Source organism: Chiloscyllium plagiosum, unplaced genomic scaffold (genome assembly GCF_037043375.1).
Source record: "Chiloscyllium plagiosum isolate Xiang-an unplaced genomic scaffold, Cpla_swu_hap1 HiC_scaffold_47, whole genome shotgun sequence".
NCBI lineage: Eukaryota > Metazoa > Chordata > Chondrichthyes > Orectolobiformes > Hemiscylliidae > Chiloscyllium > Chiloscyllium plagiosum.
This window is the reverse complement of record NW_028270185.1, coordinates 37,867,666-37,873,457: the sequence shown is the minus strand read 5'-3', so window position 1 is coordinate 37,873,457 and position 5,792 is coordinate 37,867,666. Positions and strand designations below refer to the sequence as shown.

General features: G+C 41.6%; 1 non-coding gene across 1 annotated transcript; it reads left to right on the top strand.

Annotated features, from left to right (window-relative positions):
* Nucleotides 1-1,926: 1,926 nt before the first annotated feature.
* Nucleotides 1,927-2,008, top strand: trnas-gcu (transfer RNA serine (anticodon GCU)). Its single transcript has one exon. It is a non-coding gene; the product is annotated as a tRNA-Ser (tRNA).
* Nucleotides 2,009-5,792: the final 3,784 nt, after the last annotated feature.

Sequence of the window (5,792 nt, the reverse complement as noted above, 5' to 3'; positions counted from 1 at the left end):
GATGAGAGTTTCTTCCACTCAATAAAGTCGCTGAATTCCTGAATGACTTTCTGGAAATAAAACGTAGATTTATGATTTCATCGTGTTTTAAAAATACACGAACAAACATACAAGGAGGAATTTACCATTGAAAGAAAGGAAAAGTGTGGGTGTGGATTAATTTCGATTTGATTGTTTTCAGACACAAAGACATTTCATGAACACGTTCAGCTGAAGAAAATTGAGTATTAAAAGTTTCTGGATTTGAAAGATATAGCGTATTATTCAAGGTGAAGCATTGTAAATGGGGCTGATGTCTTAAAATAACTGCAGACAGAAGTTACATCCTAATGAGTGGCAATTGAATCGTCACTTGGAGACGCAACACCTACTTTAAAGATTTGACCACATTCAAATGAAGTTAGGTGTATTTCACGCTTTCTTATATCCACCACCAAGTCTACTCTGTCTTTTTTGTATTTTTAACCCTCTGTACTGCTCTGCAGCACACCATTCCAGCTGAAAGATGCTCAGACTAAAAGTGAGTGCAATATTCCGACGGCCCCATGCGATCAGTCTTTTTTATTATTATTACATTGCGGGTTTGCAACAAACTACATAACATGAAAACAGATCAACATCTATTTTCCCAGAATTTACCGCAGTGCAAATGGGAAACTTTATCCGTCTGCCGAAAAATCACCTTCGGCTCTCCCTCCACACATGATTCTTCACGTTTTAAGTATTCGCAGTATGTTTGTTGATCAAGGTGTCATTATCCTGAAAAGGTCGTTTCTCAATCCACAAAAACTGGTACTTTCCCATAAACGTGACATTGCTCAATATCACCTTCTACCCGTACCCCTCAACACGTCAAATTGAAGCTGCTCCATGTGAGGCTCAAACCTAAAACTTCGGCACAGCACAGCCCACTATACTGGCACAGAGATACCGTACACTGGTCACCTGCAGCACTGGAGCAACATATTATTGCTTACCTCCACATTCCTGGTTGTACATTAACGGTTGGGAAACCGAGTTTCTCTGATTCCGTGTTTGGTCACTGCGATTATACGATCATCCTCACCAGTGGTTCTGACCCCGTGTGAGGCAAGTGGTGAGCTACTCATTGCAAAGATGTAAAAATGTGCAACTGCAACTTTTGCCTTCACTAATCCATGAGCCTTTTATTTTGTTTTTCATCTGTAGAAATTTTAAAACCTTCATCTTGAACAGACTCAATAACAGATCTCCATTGTGTCTCTGGCATCAAATTCCAAAATGTAAACCCATTCTGAATTCTTCCACCGCAGTCCACTGTTTGGGAAGTTTTCCTGTTCAGGGGAATGCACTTGCCAGTGTGTCAAATGCTGCTCCCAGCATTCGCTCTGGCACTGCACTCAATTTCCTTCTGACACTTGCTCACTGCGTTGCTGTGATCATACAGTGACTTGGTGTCACACAGCCAGGGAAATGATACAGATCAAGGTTTTTGCATTGTTGAATTCAATTGTCAGTTTAGCCTTATTTAAGATTTCAAATTTGCCTGTCCTGTACACAAGTGCGTGTCAAAAATATCTGAGTGGAAGAAAGGTGTTCTGAATAATGACATTGAGCACTATGCACTCTCCTCCAGTCTGGAAAACAATTCCTCACAGACAACTTTACACCTCCTGCTGTCACGGGCACTTCAGTCCGTTGGCTTCAAATCTTCACAGATTTCAACAGACATTGTTACATCGTCATTTCTTCATTTTTGTTCAGATCACTGTGAGCAGAGTGTCACAGTGGGAGTCTGTTTGCCCCACAACTCAGAGGTAAGACGATACTATTGGAACCGTCCTGTACTATTTATCATTTCACCAAAACCATGTAGAAATATCTGCTGCTCAGCATAATTTACGCAATTCATTTATTCATAAGGTCAAATGTACTCGCGATTTATGTGACGAGGTGGCCGAGAGGTTAAGGCGATGGACTGCTAATCCATTGTGTTCTGCACGCGTGGGTTCGAATCCCACTCTCGTCGTTGTTGTCAGCGATTTTCAATTGTGCTATCTTTGGATGATCACAGCTGTCCAATGGTCTGTTTATATGCATCGACGCTATAATAAAATCTCAAAGAATAATTTGAGTCTGTTGCCTAAACTGCATTGAAATGTAGATTGAATTGGGACAATGAACAGGATCGCGATTGTCTTTTACAAGTCAAGTTGCTGTGAACTTTTATCGTATGAAAGAGATCCATGAGAACCAAATAACGAGAGATGCGAAGTGCATGTTGATGCATACGATTCTTAATGAGTGTTTTGTCAGATGAAATTTGTAGCAGTTGGGGAGAAGTGATTCGTCTTGGTGAAAAGAGCACAGAGAGATAGTACGAAACAATGGAGGTATTTCAAAAGTGGCAGGGGCTGGGTGTAGGGGCACCCGAGAACTGGCTGTAAATGCACAGTAGAGAATTACCGATGTGGGTGCCGTGCATGGGCACAGGCAGACTTACACATTGGTCTTATCCTTTCCCCCTTGCTCTCGCCATTGATGAATGCTGGACATAAGACACATATAAACACAAGATGTGGGAAGTAAACTCCTTCTCGTTATGCACACACTTGATGCTTCATATTTAACTGTGAACAACTGGAGAAGTCAGCAAGTTAACTGCAGGGACTGAATCTAAACTGTGTATCAATAACCGCAGATTTATGCAGCATAAACATGAAAACTGATTTGAAATGTCTTTATACGCATGTCATTAACAGACGGTTCGTTCTAATACCTTGAGCTGCTTTTAATGACATGACGCAGCAGGGAACATTGGAACATCAGACTGGTACAGCCAACAGCAACTGGACGTTTTCTATTGACATGGAGCAGGGAGCATTGGGATATCAGACTGGGAGCTGCAACTTCAACTAGAGTAGCTTGTATTGACATGGAGCATCAAGGAACACTGGAACGTCAGGTTGGGAGCTCCAACCTCTCTTGGAGCAGCTTGTATTTGCATGGAAGAGGAGAGAGTATTGGGACATTAGGCTGGAGGAAAGGGTATTCAACTATTTTAATTTGAAGTAAAATAGGATTCAACACCTCAGGTGTTAACTGATTTATGAAGATTCTGTCATGGGAAAATAATTAATTCATTAGATATTAAAGACAATTCCTGCAAATATTCAACTCAGGAAAACGCATTGGTACAGAGAGAAATGGGAGTGATGTTTCAAGTCTTTGACTTTTCTTTTCTGGCCGACTCTGCACTAGATTACATCACCAGAAGGACGTTTTCACGCATTTCATGTCATTCAGTTTCCTGCAAATACGGACAGATCATTAACATAATCTAAATCTGAAAATTAATGGGAATATGCGATGTAATGATTAGGCTGGAGTTTACCTCTAATTATGGTGAAAACGTAGCAAAGTAAGTTGCAATTTCTTTGATCAGCAGTGACCTCATTGATTGGCTGATCAATGTTTAAGGACAATGTGAAGTGAATCATTGATGGTGACTCACCTTTGTTCACCTTGTGAGTGTTATTTTTATTGCTCCTGTCAAAATTCGCATCACAGCTCTGCAGCGTGTAAAATCTCAGCTGCGCATCTGGCCAGTGGTACAGCCATTCGTATAGCTGGCTATGGATCAGGCGGGTGCAGGTTCGACTTTTGCTTTGCGCAAGCGCATTGTGGAGATGCAGCACACATCCAAAGTAATCTTTTTTGTTCCACTGAGGTGGATAATGTTTGAAATTTTCATCTCCAGGAACGAAAATTCTTTTACTGTCTACGATCAGTTAAACATTACCAAGGGTCATCAAAGTTAAAAATCACATGGCATCAGATTGTATCGAACTAGCATATTTGGAAGCAGCAGTGTTCCATGCACTGTTTCTTCATCAGGTGGTTGTGAACTGTTGGGCTCTAATATGGCTTTGTGAAATTTTTAAATTTGTCCATCCCAGTCCAATACCAACACATCCAAGTCATGGGTACCATCGACACCACGAACGGTCGGTTAAAGTCCAGATGATCTTCCACAACATCGCGCATATTGACACACGCATCAAGTTTCTGCAGAAAGACACCTACCTGATAAAAGAGCGGCTCTCTGAAAGCTGGTGTTTCCAAATAAACTTGCTGGACTATGTCCTGATATTGTGTAATTTTTAACTTTGTCTACCCAACTCAAACACTGGCACTTCCATATCATAGAGAACATCAGTCATGTCGCAGCGCTGTCAGAGAAGACAACCCTGGAATAGCCTCACACATTGCACATAAGATACGTTTCATTTTCAGAAACCAACCCACTCAATCGCTGCAGCTCCTGTGTATGAAAAGCACAGAAATGAAATAGCTGAGACTCAGTTTTGACAGTTCTTTGAAACTCTTTGGGAAGTGGAATCAGAGGAGAATGAAGGATTAACTGTCCGACTGTGTAGAGACAGGGAAGGCACTTTTACCTTCATTCAAGGGCTGGGGTATTGACTGATTAAAGGCATTAAACAGATTCCTGGTAGAGCTGCGCTCTCTGCATCAGGAACAAGAAGTCCTTATTTCCTGAACGGTAATGAAATCCAGCCCACTCAGTCAAAGCGCTGAATACTAACTACTAGACCACCAGGGATGAGGGCAGAAGCAGTTGTACAGCTTCTTCATAACGCGGTTTTTGGAATTATGTCACTGCAGATATATTTGCCCTCAAAAATGATTGAATTATCGAATGTTTACAACACAGAAATGGGTCCATCATCTCACTTCCCAGCACTTGGTCTGCAACCTTGTACACTCTGACGTTTCACGTGTTCATTTCAATGCTAATTTCTTTGAAACGTTTTAATCTCGTAAGACACAATAAATTGAATTGAAGTTTGAGATGGGAAAAATGTGTTCACACCCGGTCGGGGAACTGAATCCCATTTTTACCCACAGGCTGAAGCACGCAGACACATTTCCCCAAGAGTGATACAGGCCTCGGGAGAAAACAAGCAGAAAGTAACATTTCACCCACTTGGCTGATGTTGTCCCATTTCAGACTTCAACACCAGCAAAGAAAGGAAGCATTCAGCCCCTCCCGTCCCAGTGTTCCTTGCCCATTCTTTCCACATCTCTCTCTAGTATATACTGTCTCACCTTGTTCTTGCTGGCAAACCGGATCACTGCTCACGCGCGTTTTTTCCTGTCCTGGCGAACCGTTTTTCTCAAGTTATTGGAATTAAAAACAGGAATGGGCTATTTCAAGCACTTTTCTAGTTTATAAGACCAGCGTTATCACCACTGAGCCAGCACATTGCCAGCTCATTAGATAAGGTCTCGTACATCAGAAACTGAAATTCAACAGATGATTAGATAGCCTCAGTATTGTAAACCAACCAACAAGACCGGAATAGAGCCGAAGGGATCATGCACAGAAGGATGGCAGAATAGAATGACGAATCTCATGGTGTCCAGGGTGGTATTAACAGAAATCGTCCCTGGTAGTATCATGATGAGGATTCAATAATTTCACTGTCTTGGCTTGTTAAAGGTTAACGTTTACAGTAATCAATATGAAATACTGCCTGATCTTTCCAAGCAGAATGATGTTGTGCAGCATTCCGAATCGCTTCCCTGCATGTTATAGGTCCAAATCAGCAATGTCAACTGCAATTGCCTGACGTTCAATCAGTTTAAATCAAGAACGGAGAGGGCGTCACTAAAATGGAAGGGGAAAAGTGGTTTGTGAGAGTTAACTGTATGCCTAGTGGAGTCAGGTTTAAAGTAGATAATGAATATTGGTTTTCCTGTTTACCTTGATATACTGATCACTCCGGATC